Raw genomic sequence first — 13,589 nt, 5'->3', positions numbered from 1 at the left:
GCGGCCGCGCGGAGACGCGCAGACAACGAAGCCCACCGGGCGCACGCCCCCGCCGCTGGCCAGGGGCGCACGTGGGAGGGTCCCGCTCCGAAAACAAACCGTCCAGGTCGCCCGGGGCAACCGGGCCGGCACCCGCCGCTGACCACCCGCAACCCACCGAGGCAGGAGCTGCAGGCTCGTGCTCCCTCGCCAGTTCGACGCCTGCGAGGCCGCCGGTTACCAGGCCGACCCGCTCGCGCCCCGCTGGAAAAGATCACCTGGAACTATTTAGGGGCGAGCAGTCTGTGGGTGTGCCTCAGGCTGTGCACACGCCCGAGAAGCACCACCACACCCAGGAGGGCTGTTGCTTCAGTGCACCCTCCGCCCACTGCGATAGCAGGGACGGTGTCTGGCCCGGGGTCAGTCATCGGCAAAGCCGTGAGGGTGGGAGGTGGGCTAGGGGGCGTTCAGGCTCTTCCCGCAAGATGGCTGGCCAGGGGCTCCCCGAGACCTGGGGGCCGGCCCTCCTGCTCCTTGGCTTCAGATCACCGTCCTCTCCTGATTCTGAGTCTGATCTGTGGTTTCTGGAATGATCCCTGCCCCTTGGGGAGAGAAATTGAAAATGACATCTCCACTCCACATTCTCCCACCCCTCTCGGTTACTTGACCTGATTTCTTATCAGAAAAGGTATTTTTGTTTGCTTGTTTGTTTTTTAACTTAAAAAAAATAAAGTATCGCCTAAGAAACTGAATTAGCTGGAAGTGGTGGTGCATGTCTATTATTCCAGACACTTGGAAGGCTGAGGCAGGAGGATTGAGAGTTCAAAGCCAGCCTCAGCAACTTAACGAGGCCCTGTGCAACTCAGTGAGACCCTGTCTCTAAAGAAAATATTTAAAAAATATATATTAAAAGGGCCAAGGATGTGTCCCAATGGTTTAGCACCCCTGGGTTCAATCCCAGGAAAGAAAGGAAGAAAGTCAACGTTCACCCAAAGAATATCTCAAACTAACCTTCTTCCTCTTCCTTGCCCTTTCCTGACATTTCTCTCAGAGGATCAATTGTGAGGCAGACTGGCCTTCATGCTGTTACTGATTTCTAGTTCATACCACTGTGGTCAGGAAATATACTTGACTTAGATTTACTAAGCCTTGTTTTATGCCCTAACATGAGATCTACCTTGGAAAATGTTCCATGTGCTCTTGAGAAGAATGTATGTCCACCAGCCACTTCAGTAAATAGTCGCTTCATTATTATGAGAGAGGTATTTAGACTGGGCAGTTAATTTTCTCTTTAAAAAAAATCCAGGAATCTGTTTGGGCATTTTAATGTCTGGGAGAAAGCTTATAAAGTAATACCAATTTGTTCCTGCCCCCCACAAAAAAGGATTGCTGTAAAACTCTCCCTAATGATGCCTGAAATTCCCCTAACAGTTCATTTGTATCAATGAAATAATGTCCTCTTAATATCTAATTCTCAGGGACAGTCAGTGGGATGAAAGTTGTGCAGAACATGGGGGTGGGAAACTGTAGATAGAAGAGGAAAAAAGAGTTGGGGGTAGCAGAGAACACAAATTAGAATTTTCCCAGGGTCAGACTAGGTACAGCATTTCATGATCTTTTATCACTAATACTTATCAGAACTAACCAGGCAAAAGCTAGAGGTTGGGGGAATAGAAAGATAATGTGAGAGATATACCCTCCTTCCCTTTGGGGTCTTAGTTAATCACTGATTTTGGTTTAATGATTTACCCAGTCCTTTTACATTGCAAACCCATATGCTCTGAACACAAGCCTAGCTATTCAGTAGGCAAGGTAGGTGTTATATTGGACCATTTAATAGGTGAGCAAATGGGATCTGAGAGATTTCAGGGAGTAAGCAAGAATCACAAGGTAAGAAGGTCTTGGCTCTTGATCACATACTTAATTCACACCATCTGCCTGACTCTGAGAAACCTACATGCAAGAAAATAAAACTAACACTTAATGGCATGGTAAGCACCAGGGCTGGGGTACAAACAAGGTCTACTGGAGGTCACATAGAGGGGGAGGGATCATCCAGGTGTTCGGATCAGTTCAAGCCCAGACTTTGGCCAGTACTGCAAGATTCTGTACCTCACTTGGTCTTTGGAGGTAGGTCTTCTGTCCAGCCAGACTCTCCCTCAACCTCCAGGACCCTGGCTGAAATTGGATTTCCTACATATGTCAATTATTTAGCAGGAATGTTCCTCCTTGGTAATCTAACACCTTTACCCTATTAAAGTGCACATACCTCAAAAGACCCATAAGGCAAGTATTTCTCCAGCAACTCAAAAACAGAAGTAAAAGACGTGTTTCTGCTCACACTATAGTAATCCCAAAGCTGTCCAGCCTACAGCTCCCTTTTTATACTAAGAGGTCATGTGATTTTTATCTTCTATTCATAATGTATCCATGTATTTTTTAATACTATCCATGTTTAATACAAATATGCAAAGCATATTTGAGGGGGAGATTTCCCCTTCTCAAATCTTTGAATATAATTATTTTTCTAGAGAGAAGGGCTTCCTATACTCACTGTCATGCTTCTGTACCCTGTGGGTACCTATACCCCAGTTTGAAAAGCAACCTGTGAGAATTTCAATCCTGCAATTAGAATTTTCTACTGTTCAACCATTCCCCATACATGTGAGCTTAAACCCAATCCCAATAGTATGATTTATTCGCATTTGTCAAATTCTATTCTGTGAACACTACCCCTCAAAACCAAATTATACAGAAAGTCTGACCTGCAAAGACATCATGAAAGAGAGGTGGATAGATAAAAGATGTAAAAGATATAGAATCACAGATTTTAAGAGAAATCCTGGATACAGATCTGCTAGCTAAAACAAAAAGGAAAAACATCTCATTTTACAAAGACATGTCTTATGCTCGGTGAGGTTAAATGACTTGGCTAAGGTCACCACCAGTTTATGGAAAATTCAGTAGTAGAGCCCATATCACAGTCTGTTTACTCCATAATGTATAGAGCAATGCAAGAGTAAAAGCTAATGCTGTAAATAAATATTTACATTTCCTAAAGAAAAAAATGTAAATGATAGGTCGTGAGATGGAAAAAGTAAGGGATGGAGTTAAATAGAGGCCTAGACTACAAGCAGAGTAGAGTACACTGGAAGATAAACAGCCAACTAAAGTGGTAGGGATGTGTAAATACAGGGTGGGACATTTAAATGGAACCATTTGGAGTCATGTAAACTGGGATTGACTTCACTATGGCCTCCCTAACGGTACAGAACCGCATGTCAAAACTATTTGCTTTAGTCGCTTGACAAATGTGTTTTCTTCACAAGACCCCAAGCGGAGTCTGAGAAGGGTGGAGGTAATGTTGGGGCTGTCTGGAGGTGGCTCTTTGAAGCCTAAAGCAAAATGTGTGTGATGGATAGGGAAACCTTCACAAATCTTAAGGGAAAGGAGGCTCAAAGTAGAGGGCAAAGAAGATTCTGGAAGTTGTGTTTATCGCCAACGTCTCCAGCCACATCTTAACATGCTCTGTTCCTTCCTGCCTCAGGGTCTTTGCACATACTGGTCCTTCCATCTAGTATGCTTCTCCCTGCTCAAACAAAGCCCCTTCACCTCCCTGACTCCCTCTCATCCTGCAGATCTGACTTATAAGGCCTGACTTCCTCAGAGAAACTTCCATGGCTCCCCGTTAGCTTTCCTCAACACCCTGTGCTTTTTCTTCATAGCGTTCATCACATTTCGTTATCACGTTTGTTTGCGTGAGTGACCTTTGTGGAAATATCTAGCTCTCTCAGGAGAAAAGGAATGACATCTAGGGTCCCGTGACACTGAGGTATCCCCTGAACCGGAAGGTGGCAGTAGGGGGCAGTGGCACCACGGGAGAAATCTTGGATGAAGAAGTTTCTCTCCCGCTCTCTTTGCAGAGCAACCCAGGGTCAGCAGCAGTCACAAAACTGACTTCAAAAGTCCTCCTGAGAGCTGCATCTTTGGAGTCCCCAAAACAATCGTGCCTTGTGCCCTGGGACACGGCGCGAGTTACACACTTAAAGCAGTTTCCACAGAACCGCATTCCGTTGGTTTTAAACTCTGGGGAAAGCTGGCAGCCTCTTTGTGGGTTTTTTAAAAAACTAGTTAGAGGGACAATTAAACCTTTATGGGCCCCAGAATGTACCTATGCAGACATAAATGAGGATCATTCTTCAACACCAGAGAATCCACTTTCTGGCAACAGATATATATATATTTTTTTTTTCTGCCGTCACTGGACAGAGTTGAGCTCACATCTGAGAACCTTTTTTGGTTAGGGCAGGTGACAGGGGTCAGCATAAGCAGAGTGAGAACTTTGACCCTAAGTTTGGCACAGGCCCTTTCTCTAAATGGACACATCGCAGGCCCAGGGCTTAGCTGGTCTTAAATAAATCACACAAACTCCCAGAAAGCCACGGGGAGCTTTAGGCCAAGAAAACTCATCTTGTTCCTTCCTTGTGTTACTTTGGGCCAAAATGGTCCATTTGTCAGAGTCCCGAGTCCTCTTACAACACAATACAATGCATTCACGGGTTTACAGTGCCGTGTCCTTGAATGGTCTGCATGATTTTTAAAAATCCAATAATATTAAATACCCTAGGGAGCTCTGTTCTTAAAGGAACTTTGGAGTAAACTCTTTTGTTGAGTGAAGCTGTCTTTTGTAAGGCAAATAATCAACCACCAAATGGTTTTCGAAATCTGAAATTTCGCACTGGAGATTTTCTTAAACCGAAGCCCACAAGAGATGGTGGCCTGTACTTTTTCCTTTATTTTTTCTGATTTTGGTAAAGACAAGCCTCTTCTGATTAGAAAGTATTGGGTAGGGATGAAGGAATTTTGAACACTCAAGAAAATAAAATGAGTTTCAATCATTTGTGTCATTCATAATTTTCTAAATTATGCCGAAAGCAAAGTATAATGATCTGAGAAAGAAGCAGCCTCATAGATTTGAGAACCAGTCTATTTGAAGTCAATCTCAAAAGAACTGCTGAGAACAAAGGATTATTGTAGGGTTTTTGTTGTTGTAAAATAACATCCTATTTATCACTTTTACTATTGGTAAGTGTACAATTCGGTGGCATTAAACAAATTAAGTTTCCAATGTTTTGTAACCGTTACCTCTATCTATACCCAAAACGTTTTCATCATCCCCAACAAAAACTCTGTCCCCATTAAAACAATGACTTCCCCTTCCCTACTCCCTCCGGTCCCCTCTATTCTGCTGTCTGTCTCTGAACAGAGAACACGCTCTCACTTCCAGTTTTCCTTTGGGGTTTTTTCCCCTCCCAGGGATGAAAGAAGCCTGGGGCAAATTGTGACCATTCTCTTTTCACCTTCTAGATCCTTCCTAGGGTCATCTCCCCACTCCTCTACTCCCCTTTCCTCTACCAATAGCAACAGCATCTCTGTGAGGAAGCCTGAGCTCATTCAAAGGGTTTAAACTTGCAGAGGGGCTGCAGCCCCCAGCGGGAACAAAAGGAGGTCACTGGGTCTGAGTCTCTGTTACAAGCTCAGGAATGGCAGGAATTTTCTGACTTCAATAGTCTGAGGAAGTAGGAACCCTCAGCACTCTGGTTGTGTGGTGCCTGAAGCCTTCATGTGAACCTGTTGTAGCCGCAGCCACACACCTGAGTTGAGAAAGTGAAGCAGAGATCTCCCCTGGGCACCCTCAATTCCATGCCACAGAATTTCTCATTGGAAAACTCTGAGTAAGCCATTCACAACCCCTGCAGAGTTTACATCACTTGTACCCACTTGTGGCCAACAGAGTCACCTTCAGAATGACTCAGGCATCCTGAGGCTGGGGTTTTACTTTGTTCCCAATGCTTGCAAATTCTCAAAGTAGCTACCCACCTCCCCAGTCTGCATAAGAAGAAATATTTTATTTTTGTTGCTTTCAAGAACTACTTGGGGGCCCCCATCTCTGGGTCCCAAGTCCAGGACTGTGAGCCTGAGACAGGCCCTTAGGACAACTTGGCAGGTTGAGTCCAAGGCTCAGGGGAACCTAGAGTGATGGAAGCGGGGGTCACCTTGAAAGGAGAAGACCTGGATGCTCCCTGCTGCCTGCTTGATGATCCTGAACAAGTCACAACTCTGGCCTTGTTGTCCTCAAGTTCGGTAGAAGTGTCCTCCACCTCTAAGGATTTGAGGGAGGGAAGGCAAGGAAGAAAGTGAGGTTTCCTGGTGTCTGGAATTATTTGAAACACAGCACAATGCTTTTGGTTTTCCATAGGTGCTAACATTCATGGAAAGAACGGCTGCAGGGGAGAAGAGGAAATTTGAGGAAAGGAGAGAGCAGATGGGTATATTTTGAGGACAGAATAAGAATGAATATTTGATCTATAATTCTAGCAACTTGGGAGGCTGAGGCAGGAGGATCTCAAGTCCCAGGGCAACCTGGGCAAGACCTTGACTCAAAAAAAAATAACAATAAAATAAAAGATTGGAGATGAAGCTCAGTGCCCCTGGGTTTGATCCCAGTACCAAAAAAATTAATTAATTTTGGGTGGACCTTGTGAAGAATGTTCTTTGGAAGTAAGCAGCTGGAGTTAAGGAGAGAGATTAAGACCAATGGATTGTAACAAAATAGTCAGGAGTCATGGTCATGGTTAATAGATGAGATAGTAATAATAATAATAGGCAACAACAATCAAGACTTATCACATAACAGACTCTCAGGGGACCCTTCTCATAGATGTGCTCCCATCATTCACGCAACCACCCGATGACAAAGATGTTTTACACCCACTTTGCAGATCAGAATTATCCTGAGAAGTCCCTGCCCAAGGTCACGCAGCAGATAAGTGGTAGAGGAGCTTGCCTTCAGAGCTCTTAATGTTTGATATCAGCTCCGGAAACTATGGAGGTGGAGAAGCATTTGAGAAAAGAAATACAGAAGAAAGGCAGAAACTTGATAAATACCTGTAAGAGGGTAGTCCTGTTCTTAATCAACTGCAACCTAACATTTGATTTTGAAAAGATGAAGATTGTGGGTCAGAAATAGAGAGGTATCCAGGTGTACCCAGTGATGCTGTCCTTTGGGCTGGTTCTGCACAAACTGGATAATGGTGGCATCTATAAAGGGACTCACTGTTTACTAGGCACAGTTAAAGAGGACTTCACATCTAGTATCCCATTGAGTCATCTCACCAAAATCCTACCCCCCAAAAAAGGTCTCATAGCCCATTTTACAGGCGAGGGAACAGGCTGAAGGGATTACCAGCTGACAAGTCTCAGAGCTGGGGACGCAGAGCCAAGCTGTGTGCTTCTGGAGCCAGGTCAAGTCTTGCCTCTCCCAAGCAGGGAAACAGTGGCAGGGTAAGTCATTCCATGGCTCAGGGACTGCAGAGTCACCAAGTGTAACCTCTGGACTTTTCTATGGTTTGGGTCCAAGTTCTTCCCTTTAAGGTAGTTTGTGATTGACACCAGTATTAGAATCAGTTCTTCTGGAAGTTGCTAAGGGCGTATCAAGTGTCTTGAACCAATGTTTGCATTTATTACATGCATATTTGAGTTCATTTAGTCCAATTGGAATTAATCTTCCCCAAGCCTCATCTCCTACTGACCAAACTGTCTCCTAATTTTTGTCTCTAGGGCCTGCTCAGCTAATTCCTATCACGCCCTGTTCCTGGGGAAACCTGATTGGCTTAAGAGCCTCATCTTCCTGACAGTGATTGGTTCAGAAAAGTACACGTGACACAAGTCAGACCAATGAGGCACAGGAGGGGTCAGCTAGCAGTTTCCGGAAGCTTTCAGCTCTGGCCCTCCACCCACAGCCTTTGGAAAGGGGGAGCTCTTGTTCCAGACTTTGCCCTGCCAGGATGGGGATGGGGAGGCAATTGGGCTATGATCCTCGTTGTCCAGAGAGAGGTAGGGAACCCCTGGAGCTCTGCTGCCTGATTCCCTGGCATAGAGCCTGCACATTAAGCCAATTCATTAAGGCATCTTGACTTGGGATGTTTGCAGCCCCCCAAAATTCCACTGGGATGTAAGCACCACCAGGGCACCAACCGCGTCTGTCTCCTCCTCTGCATCCTTGGCTCTTGTGTGGAGCTAAGTAGAGAGACACCTCATGCAATTAGATGACCCAGGATGGTATTGTTGGAAAATAAAGTCGTCTATCCCTCGTCTCTTGTCTTTAAGCGTGTGTGTGTGTGTGTGTGTGTGTGTGTGTGTGTGTATTTCTAGAAATTGAACCCAGGACCTTGCACTTGTTAGGTAAGTGCTCTACATCCCCAGAGCTACATCCCCAGCCCCTTTTTGCTTTTTTTTTTTTTTTTTTTAAATTTTAAGAGAGGATGTTGCTGAGTTGCCCAGGCTGGCCTCCAACTTATGATCCTCCTGCCTCAGTCTCCAGATAGCTGGGATTACAGGCATGAGCCACCTTGCTGGTGTCTAGCATTCTTGATCTTACTTCCCTGCTCTTCCTCCTCTCCCCTCCCCTCCCCAGGGCCTTGAACACATGTTTTACCACTGAGCTACACCACCAGCCCCGGTATTTCTTTCTTTAAAAATACAACATATCTTTGTAATGGCTGATTAATGTTTAATGTTGATTGTTTTGATGTATAAATTATGGGAAATATAGGGTTATTGGTCTAGGGTCCTGTAGCAGTGGAGAGCTCCATCTACATCCCTCTTTGTTTTGAAAATAAATCTCTCTAAAACTCCAAAATTGAAAAATGAAAACTATGAAGCATTGGCAGACTTCACAATTCCCTTATATTGCATTCATAGCTTGTGCTTATGCATTTTACATGTCTTTTTTTAAGACTCAACTTTATTGAGGTATGAACTTCATAAATTAAATGTGCCAATTTTAAGTGTACATTTTGAATGAATTTTGCCCATGTAACCACCACCACAAACAGAATACTCCTACCACCCACCAAAGTATCTAAGTGCCCATTTTCAGTCAATATCCATCTTCTTATCCCAGGCCCCATGTCATCCTTGATCTTCTTTCGGTTACTATAGTTTTACCTGTTCTAAAACTTCATATAAATGAAATTACAAATGTATTTGTTTTTGGTAGCAGAGTTCCCATTAAAAAGCCACATTGTACATGACTTCAGCAACTGTAAAATCTCAAGTGAAGAAGTCAGGTCTTTCATTCCTGAAATTGATAATTTGTGTCTTTTCTCTTTTTCCCCTAATCCATGTGGCCACAGGTTTATCAGTATTGATATTCTCAAAGAACTAGCTTTTTGCCTCATTGGGTTTTCTCCCTTGTTTTCAAGTGTTCTATTTTATTGATTTCTGCTCTGATCTTTATTATTCCCCTTCCTCTGCCTATTTTGGGCTGCATTTGCTCTTTTTTTCTTCTAGTTCCCTAAGGTGGAAGCAGAGATTATTGGTTTGAGATTTTTCAAGTGCTGATGTAATGGCACCCACAAATTTTGATAGGTTGGGTTTTCATTTTCATTCTGTTCTGAATGCATCCTCATTTCCCTTTTGTATTTTTCTTTGACTATGAGTTATTTAGAGGTACATTATCTAATTTCCAAGTATTTGGAGAATTTTCCAAGAAACTTTCTATTACTGACTTCTAACTTAATTCCATTGTTGTGAGAGAACATTTTGTATGAACTGAATCTTAAGTTTAATAAGACTTGTTTTACGGCCCAGAATATGGCCTATTTTGGTAAATTCTCCTTGTGCTTTTGAAAATAATGTGCATCCTGCTGTTGTTGGGTGGTGTAGTCTATAAATGTCAATTAGGTCAAGTTGACTGTGTTTAAGTCATCTATACCCTTGCTTATTTTCTGCCTATTTTCTGTGTATCAATTATTAAGAGGGAGTATTGAAATTTTTAGTTATAATTAGGATTTTTTTACATTTGCATTTACAGTTCTATTCATTTTTATGTCATGTATTTTAAAGCTGTTGTTAGTAAGTCCATAAACCTTTTGATGAATTAACTCCTTTATTATTGTGGAATTATCTTTGTCATAGAAACATTCTTTGCTCTGAAGTTTTCTTTGTGAGATATTAATATAGTCACTCCATCTTTCTTTTGTTTAGTGTTAGCATGGTATATCTTTTTTTATCCTTTAATTTTTTAAACATATCTGTGTCTGTATAGTAAATGTGTACTTCTTACAAGTACCATATAATTTGCTCTTGCTTTTTTATCCAGTCTGACAATCTCTGCCTTTTAATTAGAGAATTTAAACCATTTACTTTTATTTTTCACCTCAAAGAAATATGTGGGGTTGCTTAGTTTTAATTGTGGTAAAATGCACATAACATAAAATTTAGCATCTTAACCATTTTTAAGTATACAATTTAGTAATGCTAAGTATATTCACATCATCGTGCAACCAATCTCTGGAACTTCTTTATCTTGCAAACTTGAAACTCTATATCCATTAAATAACTCCATTTTCCCCTCCCCTAGCCCCTAGGAACTACCATTCTGTTTATGTTTCTGAGTTTGGCTGCATAGATACCTCATGTACATGGATACAGGATAGCCTGTTGACTTTGTTTGTTTATTGTTTTTAAGATGCAATCTAGCTATATTGCCAGATTGGTCTGAAACCCTTGGCTCACCCTACCCTGCAGTCATTTACTTTTAATGTAATTATTGATGAGTTAGGGTTTAAATCTGTATTATCTTGTGGTTTTTTTTTTCTGTATTTACTGTATTTCATTTTTGTTCCTTTCTTTTTTCCTGCCTTCTTTTGAATTGATTGATACTTTTCATGATTCCGTTTATCTCCTTTCTTCGTCTAGTAGCTACAATTTTTGTTTTGTTGTTTTAGTGGTTGCTACAGGGTTTATTATATACATATCTTATCATAGCCTGCTTCCTCCATGTCACACATAGTATAAAAAACTTTCTATAATATACTTTCATTTCTCTTCTCCTGACCCTTCTCTTTTATTGTTATATTTTTTTATTTGTACAGGTTTTAAATCACACAATATGTCTTTTTGTTGTTTGTTTAAGCAGTTAGTTATCTTCTAAAAAGATGTAAACATTTTTTTTTAATCTTGTGGTTTTGCCTTCATTCCTTTGGGTTGATAGAAGTTTCCATCTGGTATCATTTTCCTTCTTCCTGAAAGACTTTCTTTAACAGTTTCTTATAGTGTAGTTCTGCTGGTGATGAATTCTTCCAGTTTTTGTATGTCTGAAAAGATCTTTATTTATACCTGTTTGTCTGTTTATGGTTCTGGGGATCAAACCCAAGTCCTTGTACATATCAGGCAAGCCCTTTACCATTGAGCTACATCCCCAGTCCTTTTTTAAAAAGAAAAAAAAATAATTTTTTTTTGAGACAGGATCTCACTGAGTTGCCCAGGCTGTCATTGAACTTGTGATCCTCCTGCATCAACCTCCTAAATTGCTGGAGTTATAGGCATGTGCCACCACACCCAGCATACCTTTATTTTTGAAGAATTTTTATTTTAATTGTGAAAGGAGTGGGATTTATTCAAGTGTGAAGAATAGAAACAGAACTCTCACAGGGTCAAGAGGGGACTGCAGCAGGGATTTCCCTTGAAGGTATTTTTGCCTAGTTTAAAGATTTAGATTGACAAGTTGTTGGGGGGGGGGTTTCCTAACATTTAAAATATTTTGCTGTATTCTTTCTCATTGTACTATTTCCAAGGAGAAATCTGCTGCTATCTTTATATTTATTCTTCTACATAATATGCCCCCCAGCTGCTTCTAAGATTTTCTCTTTCTCACATATATTGAGCAATTTAATTACATGGGTATTAGTGCATTTTTTTTTTTTTTTTTCAGATTTCTTGTGCTTTGGGCTCATTGAACTTCTTGGATCTGTGGGTTTGTAGTTTTCATCAACTTTAGAAAATATTTGAACGTTGTTTCTTTTCTTTTTTTTTTTTTAAGGTGTTGGGGGTGGAACTCACGGCTTTGCACATGCTAGTCAAACACTATGCCACTGAGCTATATATTCCTGTGCCCTTTTTACTTTGAGACAGGGTCTGGCTGAGTTGCCTGAGCTGACTTTGAACTTGGGATTCTCTGGCCTCAGCCTCTGGAGACACTGGGATTACAGGCATGTGCTACCATGCCTGGCTTGGACATGATGTCTTCAAATATTTTTTCTGTACTCCCCTCTTTTTCAGGGATTCCAATTCATATATTACATATATCTTAGACTATTTGAAGTCCCATAGATAGCTGATGCTCTTCAATTTTAAACTATTTTTCCCCCCCAATACTGGGGATTGAACCCAGGGGTGCTTTACCACTGAGCTACATTCCCAGCGCCTTTTTGTTTTTAATTTTGAGACAAGGTCTTGTTAAATTGCTTAGGTCCTCACTAAGTTGCTGAGACTGGCTTTGGACTTGCGATCCTCCTGCCTCAGCCTCCTGATTTGCTGGAATTACAGGCGTGCACCATCACACCCGACTAAACTATTTTTTTCTCTGTGTACTTAATTTTGAATAGTTTCTGCCTTTCTGGTCAATAATTTTCTTCTGCTATATCTAATATGCTATTAATCTTAATCAACATAGTTTTCATCTTACTCAGTGTAGTGTTCAGCTCTAAAAGTTCACTTTGCATATTTTAGATGCATGTTTTTGAATTATGAAATACAGTGATAGTAACTATGTTAACATACTTATCTGCTAATTCTTTTTTTTTTTTTTTAAAGAGAGAGTGAGAGAGAGAGAGAGAGAGAGAGAATTTCAATATTTTATTTTTTAGTTATCGGCGGACACAGCATCTTTGTTTTGTATGTGGTGCTGAGGATCAAACCCGGGCCGCACGCATGCCAGGCGAGCGCGCTACCACTTGAGCCACATCCCCAGCCCCCTTATCTGCTAATTCTAATGTCTATGTCAGTCCTAGTTCAATTTTAGTTGATTGATTGGCTTTTCTCCTTATAATTAATATTTTGTATGCCTGGAAATCTTTGATTAGCTGGATGATGTTGTGAATTTTATCTTACAAGAGGTTTTTGGTATTTCTATAAATATTTTTGAGTTTTGTTGTGGGATTCAGATGATTACTTGGAAACAGTTTCTTTCTTTCTTTTTTTTTTTTTTTTTTTTTTTTTTGTGTGTGTGTGTGTGTGTGCTGGGGATTGAACCCAGGCCTCCTGCATGCTAGACAAGTGCTCTACCACTGAGCCACATCCCCAGCTCCGTGTGATCCTTTTGGTATTGCTTGTAAGAGTTATTAGGCAGGACAGAGCATTATTTAGTGTAGGGTTAATTATTCTCCACTACCCTTTGAGTATTGTACTCAATGCCCCATGAATTATGAAGTTTTCCAGTTTGTCGTGGGAACAGCCACTGTTCCAGTCTTGTGTGAACTGGCACTGTTCTCTAATCTGCTAGGCAGTTCTTTCCCTGGCCTTGGGTAGCTTCCTCACACCCATGAGTTAATCATGCCAAATACTTGAGGGGGACTCTTCAGGCACCTCCAGGCTTCTATACAGCTCTCTCCTCTCCAGCACCCTGTCTTGCAAATTCTAGACACCTAGTCTCTTTGGACTCACAGTTTTATCATCAATTCAGAGAAGTTGCAGAGTTTCCTTGTGCATAGCCTGGAAATCCTCATGAGGCAATAAGATGGGGTAACTGTAGAACTTACCTTGTT

The 13,589-nt window shown here is 41.6% G+C and overlaps 1 non-coding gene across 1 annotated transcript; it reads right to left on the bottom strand.

Annotated features, from left to right (window-relative positions):
- Positions 1-13,056: 13,056 nt before the first annotated feature.
- On the bottom strand, positions 13,057-13,127 carry Trnaa-agc (transfer RNA alanine (anticodon AGC)). Its single transcript has one exon. It is a non-coding gene; the product is annotated as a tRNA-Ala (tRNA).
- Positions 13,128-13,589: the final 462 nt, after the last annotated feature.

This window comes from Callospermophilus lateralis, chromosome 6, assembly GCF_048772815.1.
Source record: "Callospermophilus lateralis isolate mCalLat2 chromosome 6, mCalLat2.hap1, whole genome shotgun sequence".
Lineage (NCBI taxonomy): Eukaryota > Metazoa > Chordata > Mammalia > Rodentia > Sciuridae > Callospermophilus > Callospermophilus lateralis.
The sequence above is the reverse complement of the archived record's forward strand: the minus strand, read 5'-3'. Positions and strand labels throughout refer to the sequence as shown.